At 30.2% G+C, this 25,027-nt stretch overlaps 8 non-coding genes across 8 annotated transcripts; all 8 read right to left on the minus strand.

The window, feature by feature from the left end:
• Nucleotides 1–12,604: 12,604 nt before the first annotated feature.
• TRNAS-UGA (transfer RNA serine (anticodon UGA)) lies at nucleotides 12,605–12,686 on the minus strand. Its single transcript has one exon. It is a non-coding gene; the product is annotated as a tRNA-Ser (tRNA).
• Nucleotides 12,687–14,320: 1,634 nt separating this feature from the next.
• On the minus strand, nucleotides 14,321–14,402 carry TRNAS-UGA (transfer RNA serine (anticodon UGA)). The gene has a single exon. It is a non-coding gene; the product is annotated as a tRNA-Ser (tRNA).
• Nucleotides 14,403–15,775: 1,373 nt separating this feature from the next.
• On the minus strand, nucleotides 15,776–15,857 carry TRNAS-UGA (transfer RNA serine (anticodon UGA)). Its single transcript has one exon. It is a non-coding gene; the product is annotated as a tRNA-Ser (tRNA).
• Nucleotides 15,858–17,486: 1,629 nt separating this feature from the next.
• On the minus strand, nucleotides 17,487–17,568 carry TRNAS-UGA (transfer RNA serine (anticodon UGA)). Its single transcript has one exon. It is a non-coding gene; the product is annotated as a tRNA-Ser (tRNA).
• Nucleotides 17,569–18,941: 1,373 nt separating this feature from the next.
• Nucleotides 18,942–19,023, minus strand: TRNAS-UGA (transfer RNA serine (anticodon UGA)). The gene has a single exon. It is a non-coding gene; the product is annotated as a tRNA-Ser (tRNA).
• A 1,629-nt stretch (nucleotides 19,024–20,652) lies between these two features.
• Nucleotides 20,653–20,734, minus strand: TRNAS-UGA (transfer RNA serine (anticodon UGA)). Its single transcript has one exon. It is a non-coding gene; the product is annotated as a tRNA-Ser (tRNA).
• A 1,630-nt stretch (nucleotides 20,735–22,364) lies between these two features.
• Nucleotides 22,365–22,446, minus strand: TRNAS-UGA (transfer RNA serine (anticodon UGA)). Its single transcript has one exon. It is a non-coding gene; the product is annotated as a tRNA-Ser (tRNA).
• A 1,353-nt stretch (nucleotides 22,447–23,799) lies between these two features.
• TRNAS-UGA (transfer RNA serine (anticodon UGA)) lies at nucleotides 23,800–23,881 on the minus strand. The gene has a single exon. It is a non-coding gene; the product is annotated as a tRNA-Ser (tRNA).
• Nucleotides 23,882–25,027: the final 1,146 nt, after the last annotated feature.

A 25,027-nucleotide genomic window follows, 5' to 3' on the forward strand; every position in this document is an offset into this window, starting at 1 on the left:
ATCAAGGGCTAAGAAAAAGGTGAACCAGATGATTAAAAGTCAAGGGCATATAATAGGGGAATTTTAGAAATCAAGTCGAAGGGTCCTCCCATTCCATACCTTCATGTATTGGAGAAATAACTTGAACATGTTCTATGTCGACATGAAGATGACCTTTGGTGTAGTAGTTCTTCCACCAAGTATCAAATTATAATGTACACTAGAATGATGGTTGAAAAGAGATAGGAGTAAGACTGGAAACTTTGGCATATCAAGAGGAATATTTGTCGCATTCGACCTCGATGAAATATATGTTGTAAAGGTAGAGGGCGCCTTACTTGTCATAAAGAGATTTTACATTGGTTGGACAAGGCCAAACTATCGAGACACAGGATTGGGTTGATAGCTGACTAAAGTTATCTGGTTCTTCAAAGGCCTCAGTCTAGTAGCAATCAGTTTAGGGATAAGAAACTTCTCCCATATGGCCAAAGATTCTGCTTCTTGGTCTGTCAAAGGAATATGAAATTCTCTAGTAAGCCACTCAAGGCCATGATTTCTGTTGGCAAAAGAAGCCATGGAAGGAGTGAAGTTGTAGCATTTGGCATAAATCATCACGTACCTAGTAAAGGATTCTTGCAAACTGGGTCCTTCGTCACTTGAGGTCAGGAGAGCCTATTGTGTCCCTTCAATTGTCCTATTCTTGATCTTTTTCGTTTTCTTCATTGATTGTTTTGCAAGTTGGAAGCAAAGGCTCAAAAGTGGCATTTAACTACAACTAGAGGTAGGCAATAGGAGCCAACCCAAGATCAGTTGAATCAGACATATTTTATGTCCAATATGCAGTTGGTTCGCCAAAGTTAAAAATCACTTTGCCACTTGAAGAGCCTTCGAACAAAAAATACAACGTGACGACCAAAGTGCTAGGAAGGCAATATGCTCTTCATCTGAAACTTCATCAATAATGGTGTCATGGTGTTCATCTATGAAATGAGTGAAAATAGCTTTGTTGGCATCAAAATTGACAGGAAACAGGAAACACTCCTTGATTTTTTTAGCATCAGCGTTAGGCCTAGGCAAAGGACCCATATATGCATGAGTTTCACCAATAATAGTTAAAGGGATTAGTACCTGAAATTGGTAAATTTTGAGTTTCTCTTCAAGAAGAGGCAGTTCGAGAACACATTCCTGGTTCCCTATCAACAATGTACTTGTAATATGGGTTACAGGTGATGAAGGATCCTCTTTTTGCTTTCCAGCTTTGGTGTTCTTGATCTTTAGATGCACCATTATTTGGAAATGTGAAGTTAGGAAGGAGAAAAGCCTGTTAGAGTTTTTTTCTAGGAAATAATCGCAAGAGGAAATTGAGGTTATGAGCTCAGGGTTGGAAAAATTTCAAATGATGAAGATGAAGGCTATTTATAGAAGAGGAATATCGTTCCCGTTTCCTTTTAAAAAAAACAAAGGGAGAAGTTAGTGGGGCACATGTATACTTTTGAGAGGCTAAGTATGCGTTTACCTGTTCCATTACCACATTACTCCTAGTATATATGAATAATGATAATGGTTGCATCATAGCATGTCTTGATGAGACATTTGGGAGAAGTGGTCTAATGACCATGACGTCACAACAATAAGTATTATTGCGTAGAAAGTTATAAAAAATGTCCCTTTCTTTTTTTGGTCGAAAAATATTTATTTAGGGGGCAATTTGTTAGCTGTAATTTCGACGCTCCATAAGATGTGAGATGTATTAATAAAAAATTAGTGAAATATTTGAAGTAGATAAGTTGATTTTGATGAAAAAGTCAAAGTGATGTTCTTTGAATGGGATTTGTTGAGAGGATTTGTCATATTGGCGAAATGATATTACACTAGGACTTAGAATATTTTTGGAATGACATGGACATGAGTTTGACAAAGGCCAATTCGAAATAAGGATGATAACTGTATTTTGGTCTTGTCGGTTCCTTAAAAGGACGCGTGGAAGCCTGTAAGGGACCAAACACATGCAAACGAGAATGTGTCATCCTCTGGAGAAGAGACTGTTCGTTACCACTATTGTCGAAGTAGTATAAATAGGAGTCTTAGCATTAGATTTATGTGTGTTCAATATTGTACCAAACTCAAAATCACCCAAAGTATCTAAGTGTTGTTGAGGAAAGAGTTTATGAGAACACGTACGTATGAAACACCATCTATATTTCAATGTCAATTTACTTGCATTAAAACCCTTTTTTCATTCCATTTACCTTCCAGTCGAAGTTACATTCCTGGCCTTTTACTTTAATAAACAATCTTTATATTATCTTTAATATCTTTAAGTTTACCATTACCGTCAAACAACTTAATATTAAGAAAAACTAAAACAAAAATTATACACATATGTTCTAGGATCAATCTAGTCGATCCTGTAAGCAACCAAAGTATCAAATTTGGAAGACTAGTGGTTGTTTACCAAAATCTTAGGTAAACACTACTATACTTATTTTCTCCACTTTTTTTTATTATGACAAAGGGGGGAGAAGTATACTCGTAGGAGGAGTAAAGTTTACTCTATACTTATGCGAGGGGGAGTTTAACCACTCCAAACTTTATCTATCTTTCTTATCTTTTACCACTTCCCTGAGAGACGTGTTGTATCATCAAAAAGGTGGAAATTGTAGATCTAAGGCTTGTACGTATGAAGTTAATAATTCCGATGATAACCTTCCTAGTGTTTTGATGACGACAAAACAAATAATTATTGAAGTCAGTGGTAATATTTTCCAACTCTTTGATGATGATGATTAACTTGAAGACATCTTAAGCCTTATCGAGTAGGAGACTCGAGGTTCCATTGAAGTTCTTATTATGATCAATGTATATGACAATGGAATTCAAAAACGTCAGAGTTGTGAAAGAGAGGAAGTGTGAAAGATCGCTTAGTCGTGTTTGTCTGTGTGACCAGAGTCTTGTGAAAGTAGGAGAGTAACTCCTAAGATACTAAGGAAACTCACACACAGACTTAATCGGTTAGATCCTAAGGTTAATCGATTAGATGAAGTAAAATCAATTATATAATCAATTATGGCAGTGTCTTAATGATTGGTAGTAGTTCTCTATCCAAACTTTCTATATTGGGCATAAATAATCAATTATTTGAAGTGTCTAATCGATTAGACTTAGAACCTAATCGATTAGGTAAGTTAATTGACCCATGGATCGTTTCCTTTCTGAGCCAATTCTTTTCCTATATAGAGGAGTCGCATCCTCACTTCATTTCACTCCATAATTCAGGATTTCACCAATCTTTCTCAATTTATATCTCTATCCAAACTTTATATATATATAGGACATATCATATGAGAATGTGAGAATGAATATGAACTATTGGATTTTAAAATAAATGGTGGAGATTATATATATATATATATATATATATATATATATATATATATATATATATATATATATATATATATATATATATATATATATACATACATTTTTTTCCACCAAAGTTGCATTAGTGTCTTGTAATGAAAACCACTTGTGAGGAAAGAGTTCTACTGGTGTCGGTCCATTGTTGTTATTTTCAAGAGTGCAATACTCTTAAAAAATTGAGTTTGGTTCTTGAGATAAATTATTTTAAAATCTCGGTTTGATTATAGAACTCAGCCTACAAAGTTTTGTTTGATTATCGAGATCAACCTGTAAAATCCATACTTAGTTTGTGAGTTCAACCAATGGAAAATCTCACTTTTGGTTGGGGGAATAAGACAGTGTAAAATATCTCGATTCACTTGCATCAAAGGTTCGTGGACATAACCTATAAAATCTCAATTTTATAGTGAAATCTCAAGAAGATCTCTTGGGGACAAGACTAGACCAACGTTTGGCTGAACCTAAATAATTCTCAGGTGCCATCTCCTTAACTCTATCTCTTTTAATTATATTATCTATTTCATCATCTTATTTTCTTTCCACTATATTTATCTTTGATTTTTATGGATACTAATACAATTTGCTTTTTTAGTAATAATTTTTATAAATTAATCACGAAATTTGAACACTACAATTATGTATTCCTTCTCACCATCTACACATGGTTCTAGAATGACATCATCCTTATTACTAATAGAATAAATCATTAGTACTTTGTGAAATTCCTTCACTCTTGCTTTAGTGGTGATCATGAGCCATAGTTCACCACTCCATCACAAAAATGATCCATGCTTGTGTCAAGTGAGGCCATTACCATTCTCATTGTCCTTCCCGTCTTCTTGAGAAAGAAGAGATCAACATTATCTCATTATCCATAGACGAGTCACTATTTGTGAACAATCTTGTCTTCCTTCGAACCACTTCGCCTTTATAGACCTTATGTTTGGGGAACTATGAGTCGTCGTGAATATTATAGTTTAGGCCCATGCATAATCAATGATCTTGGCCCATTGAGTTGCAATCACATGGAATGCACATGAGTTATTAAATGGGGCCCAACAAATTGTATTAGGTCGTGAGACTTCTTTGAATATGACTCACCCACCACAACTCCTAAAGGAGCGAAGTCGGGGTTGTCAAGTTTGAAGAAATAACATTATATGACTCTAGACGTCCCACTAGGTCAATGAAAGATTATATATTGGCCTCAAATGCTAGGCGAATATCATATTTTTTCACACTGCATTTAGAGTCACTACTACGATACTAATAACAAGTACAATAGTGTTTGTTAAAATTAATAATTATCCTAATTTATACTTGTAAATTTACATAAAAATAAAAAATATTTGTTTAATTAATATTTCTTTTTTTTCAATTAAAATAAAAAGGATAAATTAAAGAAAAAAAATATGTTTATTTAATATTATTTTGTACATTAATTTTCCATAGAATTTTTAAAGTGTCTTTTTATGAAGGAATCAGAGAAAATAATAAGCTAATTCAAGCAAATTTTCAACAGTATGATATTTTTATTAAATTAAAATGTGTTAAACTCTGATTTAATATTGAGATTAAATTAGTATGTTTTAAAATCTAATATGGGATTCAATCCCCCGCAACTGTGATCGAAAGGGGACTGAAATCACTTGATGTTAGAACTGACTTCCGAATCGAACTACTCCCCCTGTCCCAAATTATAAGAGAAATTCTCTTTTTAGAACTGACCAGATACATTAATTATTCAATGAATCTAAAAAGAGAAATTCTCTTATAATTTAGGACGGAGGGAGTATATCGGTAGTGATAAAAAAAATAGAATCTAATAAGAGATTATGATTATTTCAAAAAAAAAGTAACCGTTTTAATAAATAAAAAGTGTATTAAAAATCATTCTTTTTATCAATAAATAGTGTCACTAATTTATTTTGTTAGAAATATAGATAATTTTAACTTGTGGTTTGCCTAAAAATTGATGCTAACTATGTAGTTGTGTGAGTTCATTATTGGGAAAGTGAGAATTTGTAGTTGATTGGAAGTTGAGAAGGTGGAGTAGTGGATTCCAAAAAAAATTAATGGTTGACGAAAAGGGACAAACAAAATATACTAACCTCTCTCGTGAAGAAAACAAAAAGAGGCATTTCAAATAATTCTTTTTGTTCTTAAGCCAAATATTGGAATTTGTTCTTGCCATTTGGTGCTGCGTGCACTCAAAGAATTCTATTTTGCTTTAACTTTCTTCTAATCCTTAAAGAATGCCCTAGATTTAGATAAATCTATATGCCAAATGAGTGAATAAGGTTGCTTCCAAAGACTTTTTAGTTTGAGATATACTCCATTATATTGTTCATTATTAATCTCTATGTCATCTTAAATTTTTATTTGGAAACAAGAAAATTCTCAATATATTATCTTTAAATTATTATTATTTTACAAGTAGTAATATATGAGAGTTTTTTTTTTTTTAATAAAAAATTATTTTTTTCGTCCAAGTATTGCAGTAGTAAAATTAAGGCACAAATAATATAGAATTAAAAGATATTATAAATTAAATCAATATTTTAAAATTGGATTAGAGTTGAAGTGTCTCACCAGCTTTGAAATATTGCATATGAACTAAAATGGGTATAAAGTTAAAAAATATGCATAACTATGCTATGCAGGTTCATCCCTCACTGTCGTGATGGAGATCATCACCACTATTTCAAGATCACGAGTTCTTCAACTATATCTATTTCTCGTTCTTGAATGGAATAATGGCGCCTTCTATTAGAAACGATATTCGATTCATACGATTTCCATGATTTCATATTCAATCTCCCCTCACCAGCTCGTAACCTCCTTAAGTCACCGAATCAAGAACGTTCATAAGCAAACACGGAGATTTGTCACAGTTGATCCAATTAATCTCTGTTTCAACTACGATTCGTTGGATTCTCATATTTAAGATTCCATCAAGAACTCTGTAAAGCAACAAAAGAAAGGATCCTAGATCCAAATATAGATATACACTATAGACCGAAGGTAGTTTTCTTAGAGAACATGCCTAAGGTTCACATTGCATCCTCCGATCTTATGTCACATGTATTTTCCGCCGCTAACGCGGTATTCACTGTTGCGGCGTCAAAAATACGACAAGTTCATATTGGTACCAAACGATCTCTAGCCAATGAATAAAGACCTTTTCAGGCTGGGTCCAATAGGTCATGATGAAGTTCACATCACAACTGAAGCTACATTACTAAGGTAAAGCGAGGCGAGCGTTGATTACAAAATTGTTCACAATTGAGCACGCCAACCCTGTTATATCCTTTCTTTATCACTTCAGACAGTTAAAGATTCCAGCGGTCGTCCTCAACACACGTCCTTAAGGAAATCAACTATACAACAATACACTACTTTGCCAGGATAAGAATTATTGCTGAAAGTTTATTTATTTAGTAATTCCACTGTATCATTGTAACTAATTCAATTCATTATTAACATAAATGTATATCCATCCTCTATTTAGTTCCTCTATTGTATACTTTTTTGTCTATCTTTCTTTTTAGAATGCTGAAGATGAGAATAACAAATAATACACGCATTTGTGCGTAGACAAAGAATACATGCATTTTTGTGTAGACAAAGAATACACACATTTTTGCTTAGACAAATAACACACACACATTTCTGCATAGACAAATATTACACACATTTTTATATAGCTGGTGCACCCCCATTCAGATTATGGATGGCAAGCAGACTCAAACCCGCGGGGCTCACCTGAACCCAAATCCGAGTCAACAGGTGAAAACTCGAGTTGACTGGGTTTGGGTTCGGGTGCCACCCAATATTTTGGGAGAGATTTTGGGTAGTGTGAAATCCGCGTCCGAAACCTGAAACTACACCCGCTTATATATATATATATATATATATATATATATATATATATATATATATATTTATAGTGGAAAGTTGTAAAAAAATTGCAGGAAAAATGTATTTTGCTACGGGTTTGGGTGAAAAAACCCGAACCCAACCGGTGTGGGTGTGGGCGTGGGTGTTATTTTTCTACCCGAATAGCCTTTGGGTTCAGGTGGTAATTTCAGGTGCGGGTTTGGGTAGTGTAAAACCCGCACCCTACCTGTTTCCATCCCTAATTCGAATAAAGCTAATCCATATGCGTTAAGCGGTGGAGCCCAGAGAAGCCAATCCATAAGTGTTACAAAAATTTGCAAACAACCAGCGGTGCATCATAACAACAATAATAAAATGGAGCCAAATGCAGGGCTCTAAACTAAATAACACTGAAATCATTGAGTTAAAAGTATTTTTATAAATGTTAATAGTTGCGACAGTCAAGGCAAAAATCCTATGAAACATTAAAGTAAACAAAATAATACAGGGAGAAAGAGAAATCAAACCAAATCTTCTAGAGCAGAGGTACCGGGATCACACTCTGAAGTCACCTCGTGAGTAGCATGAAGTGGATTCAGTGCCTCAACTTAAATTATGGCAGTAGAATTGCACAATGTCATTTCAGATTTCACATAAGAGCCACAAAGACTACCTAATTGACGCTGAGTCATTGACTAGTAAAACTAGTAACAAACCCGTGCATACGCACGGGTTCTGCTCTGATACGCACATTTGTTTCCATAATACATTTATTTTAAATAGAACATTTAAAAAGAAAAAAAATATTTAGATCAATAATAAATTTTTCGTATATAAAATTATTTAGATCAATAATAAATATTTTCCTTATATCATTCTTGGATCATAAATATCATCTTTCTTATATAAAAATATGTCGACAAGAATATATTTTTTCTCGTATTCAAATATTATTTATGTTTAGATATCATCTACAAAAATATCTGAATCAATCGTAAATTTTTTGTATATCAAAATATTTAGATTAATAGTAGAATTTTTTCCGTCTATCATTTTTGAATAAATTTTTTTTTATCATAAATACCATTTTTCGTATATAAAAATATTTAGATCAATAATAAATTTTGTTCGTATATAAATATTATTTTTGTTTAGGTATCATTTATAAAAATATTTGAATGAATAGTAAATTTTCGTATAAATAATATTTAGATCAATAATAGATTTTTCCCCGTATACAATTTTTGAATAAATTTTTTTTGGATCATAAATACCATTTTTCATATATAAAAATATTTAGATCAACAATAGCTTTTTCCAGTATTTAAATATTATTTATGTTTAGGTATCATTTACAAAAATATTTAGATCAATAGTAAATTTTCGTGTATAAAAATATTTATTTCAATAATAGATTTTTTCCTGTATACCATTTTTTAATTAAAATTTTTGGATCATAAATATTATTTTTCATATAGAAATATTTAAATCAATAAATTTTTTTTTTCCGTATATAAATATTATTTATGTTTATATATCATTTACAAAAATATTTGGATTAATAATAAATTTTCGTATATAAAAATATTTATATCAATAATAGATTTTTTCCGTATACCATTTTTTAATTAAATTTTTTTGGGATCATAAATATCATTTTTCATATTGAAAAATATTTAGATCAATTATAGATTTTTTTCCCGTATACAAATATTATTTATGTTTAGGTAACCTTTACAAAAATATCAAAATCAATAGTAAATTTCCGTATATAAAAATATTTCGATCAATAATAGATTTTTTTTCCCAAATACCATTTTTGAATAAAAAATTTAGGATCATAAATACTATTTTTTTGTATATAAAAATATTTAGATCAATAATAGATTTTTCCGTATTTAAATATTATTTATGTTTAGGTATCATTTATTAAAATATCTGGATCAATATTAAATTTTCGTATATAAAAATATTTAGATCAATAATAGATTTTTTCCGTATACCATTTTTAATTAAATTTTTTTGGGATCATAAATACCATTTTTCATATAGAAAAATATTTAGATCGATTATAGATTGTTTCCCGTATACAAATATTATTTATGTTTAGGTAACGTTTACAAAAATATCTAAATCAATAGTAAATTTTCGTATATAAAAATATTTCGATCAATAATAGATTTTTTTTCCCGTATACCATTTTTGAATAAAAAAATTTAGGATCATAAATACTATTTTTTGTATATAAAAATATTTAGATCAATAATAGATTTTTCCCGTATTTAAATATTATTTATGTTTAGGTATCATTTATTAAAATATCTGGATCAATATTAAATTTTCGCATATAAAAATATTTAGATCAATAATAGATTTTTTTCTTATACCATTCTTTAATTAAATTTTTTTGGATCATAAATATCATTTTTCATATAGAAAAATATTTAGATCAATTATATATTTTTTCCCGTATACAAATATTATTTATGTTTAGGAAACATTTACAAAAATATCTAGATTAATAGTAATTTTTTGTATATAAAAATATTTCGATCGATAATAGATTTTTCCCGTATTTAAATATTATTTATATTTAGGTATCATTTATAAAAATATATGGATCAATAGTAAATTTTTGTATATAAAAATATTTAAATCAATAATATTTTTTTTCCCGTATGCCATTTTTGAATTAAAATTTTTGGATCATAAATACCATTTTTCATAAAGAAAAATATTTAGATCAATAAAAGCTTTTTTTTCCCGTATACAAATATTATTTATGTTTAAGTATCGTTTCCAAAAATATTTGGATAAATAGTAAATTTTCGTATATAAAAATAATAGATTTTTTTTCCCGTATACCATTTTTGAATTAAATTTTTTTGGATCATAGATACCATTTTTCATATAGAAAAATATTTATATCAATTATAGATTTTTTTTCCCGTATACAAATATTATTTATGTTTAGGTTATATAAAAATATTTATATCAATAATAGATTTTTTTCCGTATACCATTTTTGGATAAAAATATTTTGGATCATAAATACCATTTTTGGTATATGAAAATATTTAGATCAATAATAGATTTTTCACGTATCTAAATATTATTTATGTTTATGTATCATTTACAAAAATATATGGATCAATAGTAAATTTTCGTATATAAAAATATTTAAATCAGTAATAGATTTTTTTCCGTATACCATTTTTGACTTAAATTTTTGGATCATAAATATCAATTTTCTTATAAAAAGTAAATGGAGTATAGAGAGATTAGGGTAGAAAACTAAAAAGGTGAAGAGAGAAAGAATGGTTAAAGTAAGTTATAAATAGTTGAATAAAATATTAAGATTATAATGGACAATTGTGTAGATAGACAAAAAAACCAACAATTTTAATAGGTGTAAAAAAATTAAGGATGGGTAATTTTGTAAAAACCAGAACCACTAATTTTCTTATATTATAGATAGACAACATGAGAAAAATATGGCACGTTTCATATATTTGAGAGACTTAAATGGTAATTTTAAAAATAATGGGATCAAAAATAACTCCGAAGACAAAATACGAGCACCAGAAGAATATTAAGCCATAAGTTTATAATATAAGTAAAATAAGATAAATTAATTTATGATATATCTTATAAGTAAATAACAATAAAAATATTTTTAAAAACATTATATTTTATTTTTTGGCAAATAAAATTTTAAAAATTGATGTTTTAAATATTCTTGTTCTATAGAAAAAAAAACGTCAACAGTAGGGTTCAAACCTGCGCAGGCGTAACCCAATAGATTTCAAGTCTATCTCCTTAACCACTCAAACATATTGACTCTATATTTAAGAGTCTGTTTATCATGCTTTTAATTTTTTAAAATCATATAAGTTATACAATTAACTCGGCTAAAAAATCAAACATAACTTTAAAAAGGTGAAACACACGTTTTGATCTCGTATCTTCTAGTCGGGTTCATGTTAGTACAATAACTTCAATAAGGATCATAATGGTCCCTTAACTATGCAAATTAAAGCATTTTAGTAGTTTATACCCATTTCCTTAAACGAATTTAAATTTATATGCTTGACATCCATGTCAGTATTGTATGACATTCACACTTTAGTGACCGATTAACCGATTAATTTTTTTGTAAAAAAATGGTATTTTTCAGTGTTTTAAAAGTCATATTCAAACTTTTTGTCAAATGCTTAAATCAAATTAAAATTCCAACTTAGCCTATAATTTTTTTCATTCACAATGATTTGACGACAACCATAATTTCTACCATCTCCATAAACAAAATCAATGTTCCTTGAAACCTTCAAATAACCACATCATTAACAACTAAAATATTCAAATCTCCATAGTGGTGGTTCTTATGAACATGTATGTTTTAGATACGGGTTCCAATTCTCCTCTCTATCCTCAAATCACAAATAGAACCATTGTTCTCCAATCTATTCTCATATATGAATTCATTTTTCTATTGTAAGAGATATGGATTCTTCTATTTATTTCCTTCTCACACCAATAATAAGTAATTGATAACCATCTTCACAGACAAAGATGGAAACAACGATAATACATAAAAATAAAGCTTTACAGTTGTTAGGTCTCCTGTCACATGCATACATATTTCAAAGAAATGTCACAATGGCCATACGCATGAAATGTACCTCATCAACTACCTCTATTTTTTAATTTATACAATCTATCATTTCCACTGGTTGTCGAATATCAAATCCAACATTATCAACTAAAAATTGGTTGCTCTAGTTCATGGAATGTAACTATGCTAGCAGTGAGATAACTCTCTTGCACCGACTACAAAGTGAAATTGAGAACAAATTGTTTGCGCGGTCAAAGTTTATCAAGTAGTATTAAATTTTAATTTATGAAATTTGACTTTTGTAATTCTGGGTTTTGGTTAATGAATTGTGTTTTTCTTAATAAGGGTTAAATATGTGGCAAATTCAATGGTTTTTACCTTTGCAAATTAAAATTGCACAAAGTCATTTCAACTTTCACATAAGAGCCAAGATGGGGAAAATGTGGCACGTTTCATAAATTTGAGAGACTCAAATGGTAAATTTTAATATTATGGCATACAAAATAACTCTGAAGATAAAATACGAGCACCGGATTAGTATTAAGTCATAAATTTATTATATAAGTAAAATAAGTTAAATTAATTTATGATATACCTTATAAGTAAATAACAATAAAAATCTTTAAAAAAACATTATATTTTATTTGTTGGCAAATAAAATTTTAATAATTGATGGTTTAAATATTCTTGTTCGATAGGAAAAAAATTCGTCAACAGCAGGGTTCGAACATGCGCGGGGGTAGCCCAATAGATTTCAAGTCTATCTCCTTAACCACTCAGACATATTGACTCTATATTTAAGAATTTGATGATTTTATCATGCTTTTAATTTTTTTTAGATCATATAAGTTATACAATTAACTCTGTTAAAAAAATCATACATAACATTTTTTTTTTGAATCAAAGGAATATATATTAATTCAAAAAACCACAATACAAAGCAAGGTGATCATACTGATCCAACCTATCACACTTGACAAAAAACCTAGTAAAACTAAGTCATCAATTTAGCAAGATGACTTCTAAACTTCCTATATTGCCATCCCCTATATACAATGTTATCTTTGATGTTATCCTCTATACAATATGTATTAAGTACATTCCTAAAAAAATAAATGTTACTCCTCATGTTCCAGACAAAGTAAATTGTCTCAGCAATTGCCATTTTCAAGCAAGCTGCTTTCCATCCCTTCCTTTTGGTAACCTCAATTAGCCAGTGGAGTTCTTCTTCCCATTTAAGAGGTGTGTGCCTAATTTCCAACCAATCAAGAATGTTCCTCCATATATAATCAATGGCTATGCATTGAAAGAAAAGATGGTCTATAGTTTCATCCTCTCTTTTACACATACTGCAAATTTTGTCTTGAATGAATCCCATCAAACATAACTTTAAAAAGGAGAAATTTACTTTTTGATAATAACTTCAATAAGGACCATAATGGTCCCTTAACTATGCAAATTAAAGCATTTTAGTAATTTAAAACAATTTCCTTAAACGACTTTAAATTTATATGCTTGACATCCATGTTAGTATTGTATGACATTGAGACTTTATTGACTGATTAACCGATGAAATTTTTGTAAAATAAGGGTACTTTTCAGGGTTTTAAAAGTCATGTTCAAACTCTTCGTCAAATGCTTAAATCAAATTAAAATTCCCACTTAGCCTATAATTTTTTTCATTCACAAAGATTTGATGACAACCATAATTTCTACCATCTCCATAAACAAAATCAATGTTCCTTGAAACCGTCAAATAACCACATCATTAACAATTAATATATTCAAATCTGCATAGTGGTGGTTCTTATGAACATGTATGTTTTAGGTACGTGTTTCAATTTTCCTCTCTATCCCCAAATCACAAATAGAACCATTATTCTCCCTCTATTCTCATATGCGAATTCATTTTTCTATTGTAAGAGATATGGATTATTCTATTAGTTTCCTTCTCAAACCAATAATAAGGAATTGATAACCATATTCACGGACAAAAATGGAAACAACGATAATACGTGAAAATAAAGCCATAAAGTTGTTTGGTCTCCTGTCACATGCATACATATTTCAAAGAAATGTCACAGTGGCCATACGCATGAAGTGTACCTCATCAACTACCTCTATTATTTAATTTATACAATCTATGATTTCCACTGGTTATCGAAAATCAAATCCAACATTATCAACTAGAAATTGGTTGCTCTAGTTCATGGATTGTAACTATGCTAGTAATGAGATACCTCTCTTGCACCGACGGCAGAGTGAAATTGAAAACTAATTGTCTGCGCAGTCAAAGTTTATTAAGTAGTATTAAATTTTAGTTTATGAAATTTGACTTTTGTAATTTTGGGTTTTGATTAATGATGGAAAATTAAATTTGAATAATTGATGGTTTAAATATTCTTGTTCTATAGGAAAAAAATTCGTCAACAGCAGGGTTCGAACTTGCGCGGGCGTAGCCCAATAGATTTCAAGTCTATCTCCTTAACCACTCGAACATATTGACTCTATATTTAAGAATCTGATGATTTTATCATGCTTTTAATTTTTTTAGATCATATAAATTATACAATTAACTCTGTTAAAAAAATCATACATAACATTTTTTTTAATCAAAGGAATATATATTAATTCAAAAAACCACAATACAAAGCAAGGTGATCATACTAATCTAACCTATCCAACTCGACAAAAAACCTAGTAAAATTAAGTCATCAATTTAGCAAGATGACTTCTAAACTTCCTATATTGCCATCCCCTATATACAATGTTATCTTTGATGTTATCCTCTATACAATATGTATTAAGTACATTCCTAAAAAAACAAATGTTATTCCTCATGTTCCAGACAAAGTAAATTGTCTCAGCAATTGCCATTTTCAAGGAAGCTACTTTCCATCCCTTCCTTTTTGTAGCCTCAATTAGCCATTAGAGTTCTTCTTCTCATTTAAGAGGTGTGTGCCTAATATCCAACCATTCAAGAATGTTCCTCCATATATAATCATTGGCTATGCATTGAAAGAAAAGATGGTCTATAGTTTCATCCTCTCTTTTACACATACTGCAAATTTTGTCTTGAATGAATCCCATCAAACATAACTTTAAAAAGGAGAAATACACTTTTTGATAATAACTTCAATAAGGACCATAATGGTCCCTTAACTATGCAAATTAAATCATTTTAGTAATTTATAACCATTTCCTTAAACGACTTTAAATTTATATGCTTGACATCCATGTCAGTATTGTATGACATTGAGAATTTATTGACCGATTAACCGATGAAATTTTTGTAAGATAAGGGTACTTTTCAGGGTTTTAAAAGTCATATTCAAACTCTTCGTCAAATGCTTAAATCAAATTAAAATTCCCACTTAGCCTATAATTTTTTTCAATCACAAAGATTTGACGACAACCATAATTTCTACCATCTCCATAAACAAAATCAATGTTCCTTGAAACCGTCAAATAACCACATCATTAACAATTAATATATTCAAATCTGCGTAGTGGTGGTTCTTATGAACATGTATGTTTTAGATACGTGTTCCAGTTCTCCTCTCTATCCCCAAATCACTAATAGAACCATTATTCTCCCTCTATTCTCATATGCGAATTCATTTTTCTATTGTAAGAGATATGGATTATTCTATTAATTTCCTTCTCAAACCAATAATAAGGAATTGATAACCATATTCACGGACAAAAATGGAAACAACGATAATACGTGAAAATAAAGCCATAAAGTTGTTTGGTCTCCTGTCACATGCATACATATTTCAAAGAAATGTCACAGTGGCCATACGCATGAAGTGTACCTCATCAACTACATCTATTGTTTAATTTATGCAATCTATGATTTCCACTAGTTATCGAATTCGTCAACAGCAGGGTTCGAACCTGCGCGGGCGTAACCCAATAGATTTCAAGTCTATCTCCTTAACCACTCGGACATATTGACTCTATATTTAAGAATCTGATGATTTTATCATGCTTTTAATTTTTTTTAGATCATGTAAATTATACAATTAACTCTGTTAAAAAAATCATACATAACATTTTTTTTAATCAAAGAAATATGTATTAATTCAAAAAACCACAATACAAAGCAAGGTGATCATACTGATCCAACCTATCCAACTTGACAAAAAACCTAGTAAAACTAAGTCATCAATTTAGCAAGATGACTTCTAAACTTCCTATATTGCCATCCCCTATATACAATGTTATCTTTGATGTTATCCTCTATACAATATGTATTAAGTACATTCCTAAAAAAACAAATGTTATTCCTCATGTTCCAGACAAAGTAAATTGTCTCAGCAATTGCCATTTTCAAGCAAGTTGCTTTCCATCCCTTCCTTTTTGTAGCCTCAATTAGCCATTAGAGTTCTTCTTCCCATTTAAGAGGTGTGTGCCTAATATCCAACCAGTCAAGAATGTTCCTCCATATATAATCATTGGCTATGCATTGAAAGAAAAGATGGTCTATATTTTCATCCTCTCTTTTACACATACTGCAAATTTTGTCTTGAATGAATCCCATCAAACATAACTTTAAAAAGGAGAAATACACTTTTTGATAATAACTACAATAAGGACCATAATGGTCCCTTAACTATGCAAATTAAAGCATTTTAGTAATTTATAACCATTTCCTTAAACGACTTTAAATTTATATGCTTGACATCCATATCAGTATTGTATGACATTGAGAATTTATTGACCGATTAACCGATGAAATTTTTGTAAAATAAGGGTACTTTTTAGGGTTTTAAAAGTCATTTTCAAACTCTTCGTCAAATGCTTAAATCAAATTAAAATTCCCATTTAGCCTATAATTTTTTTCATTCACAAAGATTTGACGACAACCATAATTTCTACCATCTCCATAAACAAAATCAATGTTCCTTGAAACCGTCAAATAACCACATCATTAACAATTAATATATTCAAATCTGCATAGTGGTGGTTCTTATGAACATGTATGTTTTAGATACGTGTTCCAATTCTCCTCTCAACCCCAAATCACAAATAGAACCATTATTCTCCCTCTATTCTCATATGCGAATTCACTTTTCTATTGTAAGAGATATGGATTATTCTATTAATTTCCTTCTCAAACCAATAATAAGGAATTGATAACCATATTCACGGACAAAAATGGAAACAACGATAATACGTGAAAATAAAGCCATAAAGTTGTTTGGTCTCCTGTCACATGCATACATATTTCAAAGAAATGTCACAGTGGCCATACGCATGAAGTGTACCTCATCAACTACCTCTATTATTTAATTTATACAATCTATGATTTCCACTGGTTATCGAATATCAAATCCAACATTATCAACTAGAAATTGGTTGCTCTAGTTCATGGATTGTAACTATGCTAGTAATGAGATACCTCCCTTGCACCGACGGCAGAGTGAAATTGAAAACTAATTGTCTGCGCGGTCAAAGTTTATTAAGTAGTATTAAATTTTAGTTTATGAATTTGACTTTTGTAATTCTGGGTTTTGATTAATGATGGCAAATAAAATTTGAATAATTGATGGTTTAAATATTCTTGTTCTATAGGAAAAAAATTCGTCAACAGCAGGGTTCGAACCTGCGCGGGCGTAGCCCAATAGATTTCAAGTCTATCTCCTTAACCACTCGAACATATTGACTCTATGTTTAAGAATCTGATGATTTTATCATGCTTTTAATTTTTTTAGATCATATAAATTATACAATTAACCCTGTTAAAAAAATCATACATAACATTTTTTTTAATCAAAGGAATATATATTAATTCAAAAAACCACAATACAAAGCAAGGTGATCATACTAATCCAACCTATCCAACTCGACAAAAAACCTAGTAAAATTAAGTCATCCATTTAGCAAGATGACTTCTAAACTTCCTATATTGCCATCCCCTATATACAATGTTATCTTTGATGTTATCCTCTATACAATATGTATTAAGTACATTCCTAAAAAAACAAATGTTATTCCTCATGTTCCAGACAAAGTAAATTGTCTCAGCAATTGCCATTTTCAAGGAAGCTACTTTCCATCCCTTCCTTTTTGTAGCCTCAATTAGCCATTAGAGTTCTTCTTCTCATTTAAGAGGTGTGTGCCTAATATCCAACCATTCAAGAATGTTCCTCCATATATAATCATTGGCTATGCATTGAAAGAAAAGATGGTCTATAGTTTCATCCTCTCTTTTACACATACTGCAAATTTTGTCTTGAATGAATCCCATCAAACATAACTTTAAAAAGGAGAAATACACTTTTTGATAATAACTTCAATAAGGACCATAATGGTCCCTTAACTATGCAAATTAAATCATTTTAGTAATTTATAACCATTTCCTTAAACGACTTTAAATTTATATGCTTGACATCCATGTCAGTATTGTATGACATTGAGAATTTATTGACCGATTAACCGATGAAATTTTTGTAAGATAAGGGTACTTTTCAGGGTTTTAAAAGTCATATTCAAACTCTTCGTCAAATGCTTAAATCAAATTAAAATTCCCACTTAGCCTATAATTTTTTTCATTCACAAAGATTTGACGACAACCATAATTTCTACCATCTCCATAAACAAAATCAATGTTCCTTGAAACCGTCAAATAACCACATCATTAACAATTAATATATTCAAATCTGCATAGTGGTGGTTCTTATGAACATGTATGTTTTAGATACGTGTTCCAATTCTCCTCTCTATCCCCAAATCACTAATAGAACCATTATTCTCCCTCTATTCTCATATGCGAATTCATTTTTCTATTGTAAGAGATATGGATTATTCTATTAATTTCCTTCTCAAACCAATAATAAGGAATTGATAACCATATTCACGGACAAAAATGGAAACAACGATAATACGTGAAAATAAAGCCATAAAGTTGTTTGGTCTCCTGTCACATGCATACATATTTCAAAGAAATGTCACAGTGGCCATACGCATGAAGTGTACCTCATCAACTACATCTATTGTTTAATTTATGCAATCTATGATTTCCACTAGTTATCGAATTCGTCAACAGCAGGGTTCGAACCTGCGCGGGCGTAACCCAATAGATTTCAAGTCTATCTCCTTAACCACTCGGACATATTGACTCTATATTTAAGAATCTGATGATTTTATCATGCTTTTAATTTTTTTTAGATCATGTAAATTATACAATTAACTCTGTTAAAAAAAATCATACATAACATTTTTTTTAATCAAAGGAATATATATTAATTCAAAAAACCACAATACAAAGCAAGGTGATCATACTGATCCAACGTATCCAACTTGACAAAAAACCTAGTAAAACTAAGTCATCAATTTAGCAAGATGACTTCTAAACTTCCTATATTGCCATCCCCTATATACAATGTTATCTTTGATGTTATCCTCTATACAATATGTATTAAGTACATTCCTAAAAAACAAATGTTATTCCTCATGTTCCAGACAAAGTAAATTGTCTCAGCAATTGCCATTTTCAAGCAAGTTGCTTTCCATCCCTTCCTTTTTGTAGCCTCAATTAGCCATTAGAGTTCTTCTTCCCATTTAAGAGGTGTGTGCCTAATATCCAACCATTCAAGAATGTTCCTCCATATATAATCATTGGCTATGCATTGAAAGAAAAGATGGTCTATATTTTCATCCTCTCTTTTACACATACTGCAAATTTTGTCTTGAATGAATCCCATCAAACATAACTTTAAAAAGGAGAAATACACTTTTTGATAATAACTACAATAAGGACCATAATGGTCCCTTAACCATGCAAATTAAAGCATTTTAGTAATTTATAACCATTTCCTTAAACGGCTTTAAATTTATATGCTTGACATCCATGTCAGTATTGTATGACATTGAGAATTTATTGACCGATTAACCGATGAAATTTTTGTAAAATAAGGGTACTTTTCAGGGTTTTAAAAGTCATATTCAAACTCTTCGTCAAATGCTTAAATCAAATTAAAATTCCCATTTAGCCTATAATTTTTTTCATTCACAAAGATTTGACGACAACCATAATTTCTACCATCTCCATAAACAAAATCAATGTTCCTTGAAACCGTCAAATAACCACATCATTAACAATTAATATATTCAAATCTGCATAGTGGTGGTTCTTATGAACATGTATGTTTTAGATACGTGTTCCAATTCTCCTCTCATCCCCAAATCACAAATAGAACCATTATTCTCCCTCTATTCTCATATGCGAATTCACTTTTCTATTGTAAGAGATATGGATTATTCTATTAATTTCCTTCTCAAACCAATAATAAGGAATTGATAACCATATTCACGGACAAAAATGGAAACAACGATAATACGTGAAAATAAAGCCATAAAGTTGTTTGGTCTCCTGTCACATGCATACATATTTCAAAGAAATGTCACAGTGGCCATACGCATGAAGTGTACCTCATCAACTACCTCTATTATTTAATTTATACAATCTATGATTTCCACTGGTTATCGAATATCAAATCCAACATTATCAACTAGAAATTGGTTGCTCTAGTTCATGGATTGTAACTATGCTAGTAATGAGATACCTCCCTTGCACCGACGGCAGAGTGAAATTGAAAACTAATTGTCTGCGCGGTCAATGTTTATTAAGTAGTATTAAATTTTAGTTTATGAATTTGACTTTTGTAATTCTGGGTTTTGATTAATGATGGCAAATAAAATTTGAATAATTGATGGTTTAAATATTCTTGTTCTATAGGAAAAAAATTCGTCAACAGCAGGGTTCGAACCTGCGCGGGCGTAGCCCAATAGATTTCAAGTCTATCTCCTTAACCACTCGGACATATTGACTCTATATTTAAGAATCTGATGATTTTATCATGCTTTTAATTTTTTTTAGATCATATAAATTATACAATTAACTCTGTTAAAAAAAATCATACATAACATTTTTTTTAATCAAAGGAATATATATTAATTCAAAAAACCACAATACAAAGCAAGGTGATCATACTGATCCAACCTATCCAACTTGACAAAAAACCTAGTAAAACTAAGTCATCAATTTAGCAAGATGACTTCTAAACTTCCTATATTGCCATCCCCTATATACAATGTTATCTTTGATGTTATCCTCTATACAATATGTATTAAGTACATTCCTAAAAAAACAAATGTTATTCCTCATGTTCCAGACAAAGTAAATTGTCTCAGCAATTGCCATTTTCAAGCAAGTTGCTTTCCATCCCTTCCTTTTTGTAGCCTCAATTAGCCATTAGAGTTCTTCTTCCCATTTAAGAGGTGTGTGCCTAATATCCAACCATTCAAGAATGTTCCTCCATATATAATCATTGGCTATGCATTGAAAGAAAAGATGGTCTATAGTTTCATCCTCTCTTTTACACATACTGCAAATTTTGTCTTGAATGATTCCCATCAAACATAACTTTAAAAAGGAGAAATACACTTTTTGATAATAACTTCAATAAGGACCATAATGGTCCCTTAACTATGCAAATTAAAGCATTTTAGTAATTTATAACCATTTCCTTAAACGACTTTAAATTTATATGCTTGACATCCATGTCAGTATTGTATGACATTGTGAATTTATTGACCGATTAACCGATGAAATTTTTGTAAAATAAGGGTACTTTTTAGGGTTTTAAAAGTCATATTCAAACTCTTCGTCAAATGCTTAAATCAAATTAAAATTCCCATTTAGCCTATAATTTTTTTCATTCACAAAGATTTGACGACAACCATAATTTCTACCATCTCCATAAACAAAATCAATGTTCCTTGAAACCGTCAAATAACCACATCATTAACAATTAATATATTCAAATCTGCATAGTGGTGGTTCTTATGAACATGTATGTTTTAGATACGTGTTTCAATTCTCCTCTCAACCCCAAATCACAAATAGAACCATTATTCTCCCTATATTCTCATATGCGAATTCACTTTTCTATTGTAAGAGATATGGATTATTCTATTAATTTCCTTCTCAAACCAATAATAAGGAATTGATAACCATATTCACGGACAAAAATGGAAACAACGATAATACGTGAAAATAAAGCCATAAAGTTGTTTGGTCTCCTGTCACATGCATACATATTTCAAAGAAATGTCACAGTGGCCATACGCATGAAGTGTACCTCATCAACTACCTCTATTATTTAATTTATACAATCTATGATTTCCACTGGTTATCGAATATCAAATCCAACATTATCAACTAGAAATTGGTTGCTCTAGTTCATGGACTGTAACTATGCTAGTAATGAGATACCTCCCTTGCACCGACGGCAGAGTGAAATTGAAAACTAATTGTCTGCGCGGTCAAAGTTTATTAAGTAGTATTAAATTTTAGTTTATGAATTTGACTTTTGTAATTCTGGGTTTTGATTAATGATGGCAAATAAAATTTGAATAATTGATGGTTTAAATATTCTTGTTCTATAGGAAAAAAATTCGTCAACAGCAGGGTTCGAACCTGCGCGGGCGTAGCCCAATAGATTTCAAGTCTATCTCCTTAACCACTCGGACATATTGACTCTATATTTAAGAATCTGATGATTTTATCATGCTTTTAATTTTTTCTAGATCATATAAATTATACATTTAACTCTCTTAAAAAAATCATACATAACATTTTTTTTAATCAATGGAATATATATTAATTCAAAAAACTACATTACAAAGCAAGGTGATCATACTGATCCAACCTATCCAACTTGACAAAAAACCTAGTAAAACTAAGTCATCAATTTAGCAAGATGACTTCTAAACTTCCTTTATTGCCATCCCCTATATACAACTTTATCTTTGATGTTATCCTCTATACAATATTTATTAAGTACATTCCTAAAAAAAACAAATGTTATTCCTCATGTTCCAGACAAAGTAAATTGTCTCAGCAATTGCCATTTTCAAGCAAGTTGCTTTCCATCCCTTCCTTTTTGTAGCATCAATTAGCCATTAGAGTTGATCTTCCCATTTAAGAGGTGTGTGCCTAATCTCCACCATTCAAGAATGTTCCTCCTTATATAATAATTGGCTATGCATTGAAAGAAAAGATGGTCTATAGTTTCATCCTCTCTTTTACACATACTGCAAATTTTAACTTGAATGAATCCCATCAAACATAACTTTAAAAAGGAGAAATACACTTTTTGATAATAACTTCAATAAGGACCATAATGGTCCCTTAACTATGCAAATTAAAGCATTTTAGTAATTTATAACCATTTCCTTAAACGGCTTTAAATTTATATGCTTGACATCCATGTTAGTATTGTATGACATTGATAATTTATTGACCGATTAACCGACGAAATTTTTGTAAAATAAGGGTACTTTTCAGGGTTTTAAAAGTCATATTCAAACTCTTCGTCAAATGCTTAAATCAAATTAAAATTCCCACTTAGCCTATAATTTTTTTCATTCACAAAGATTTGACGACAACCATAATTTCTAACATCTCCATAAACAAAATCAATGTTCCTTGAAACCGTCAAATAACCACATCATTAACAATTAATATATTCAAATATTCATAGTGGTGGTTCTTATGAACATGTATGTTTTAGATACGTGTTCCAATTCTCCTCTCTATCCCCAAATCACAAATAGAACCATTATTCTCCCTCTATTCTCATATGCGAATTCATTTTTCTATTGTAAGAGATATGGATTATTCTATTAATTTCCTTCCCAAACCAATAATAAGGAATTGATAACCATACTCACGGACAAAAATGGAAACAACGATAATACGTGAAAATAAAGCCATAAATTTATTTGGTCTCCTGTCACATGCATACATATTTCAAAGAAATGTCACAGTGGCCATACGCATGAAGTGTACCTCATCAACTACCTCTATTATTTAATTTAGGAAAAAAAATTGTCAACAGCAAGGTTCAAACCTGCGCGGGCGTAACCCAATAGATTTCAAGTCTATCTCCTTAACCACTCGGACATATTGACTCTATATTTAAGAATCTGATGATTTTATCATGCTTTTAATTTTTTTTAGATCATGTAAATTATACAATTAACTCTGTTAAAAAAATCATACATAACATTTTTTTTAATCAAAGGAATATATATTAATTCAAAAAACCACAATATAAAGCAAGGTGATCATACTGATCCAACCTATCCAACTTGACAAAAAACCAAGTAAAACTAAGTCATCAATTTAGCAAGATGACTTCTAAACTTCCTATATTGCCATCCCCTATATACAATGTTATCTTTGATGTTATCCTCTATACAATATGTATTAAGTACATTCCTAAAAAAACAAATGTTATTCCTCATGTTCCAGACAAAGTAAATTGTCTCAGCAATTGCCATTTTCAAGCAAGTTGCTTTCCATCCCTTCCTTTTTGTAGCCTCAATTAGCCATTAGAGTTCTTCTTCCCATTTAAGAGGTGTGTGCCTAATCTCCAACCATTCAAGAATGTTCCTCCATATATAATTATTGGCTATGCATTGAAAGAAAAGATGGTCTATAGTTTCATCCTCTCTTTTACACATACTGCAAATTTTAACTTGAATGAATCCCATCAAACATAACTTTAAAAAGGAGAAATACACTTTTTGATAATAACTTCAATAAGGACCATAATGGTCCCTTAACTATGCAAATTAAAGCATTTTAGTAATTTATAACCATTTCCTTAAACGGCTTTAAATTTATATGCTTGACATCCATGTTAGTATTGTATGACATTGATAATTTATTGACCGATTAACCGACGAAATTTTTGTAAAATAAGGGTACTTTTCAGGGTTTTAAAAGTCATATTCAAACTCTTCGTCAAATGCTTAAATCAAATTAAAATTCCCACTTAGCCTATAATTTTTTTCATTCACAAAGATTTGACGACAACCATAATTTCTAACATCTCCATAAACAAAATCAATGTTCCTTGAAACCGTCAAATAACCACATCATTAACAATTAATATATTCAAATATTCATAGTGGTGGTTCTTATGAACATGTATGTTTTAGATACGTGTTCCAATTCTCCTCTCTATCCCCAAATCACAAATAGAACCATTATTCTCCCTCTATTCTCATATGCGAATTCATTTTTCTATTGTAAGAGATATGGATTATTCT

This window comes from Vicia villosa, linkage group LG3, assembly GCF_029867415.1.
Source record: "Vicia villosa cultivar HV-30 ecotype Madison, WI linkage group LG3, Vvil1.0, whole genome shotgun sequence".
Classification (NCBI taxonomy): Eukaryota; Viridiplantae; Streptophyta; class Magnoliopsida; order Fabales; family Fabaceae; genus Vicia; species Vicia villosa.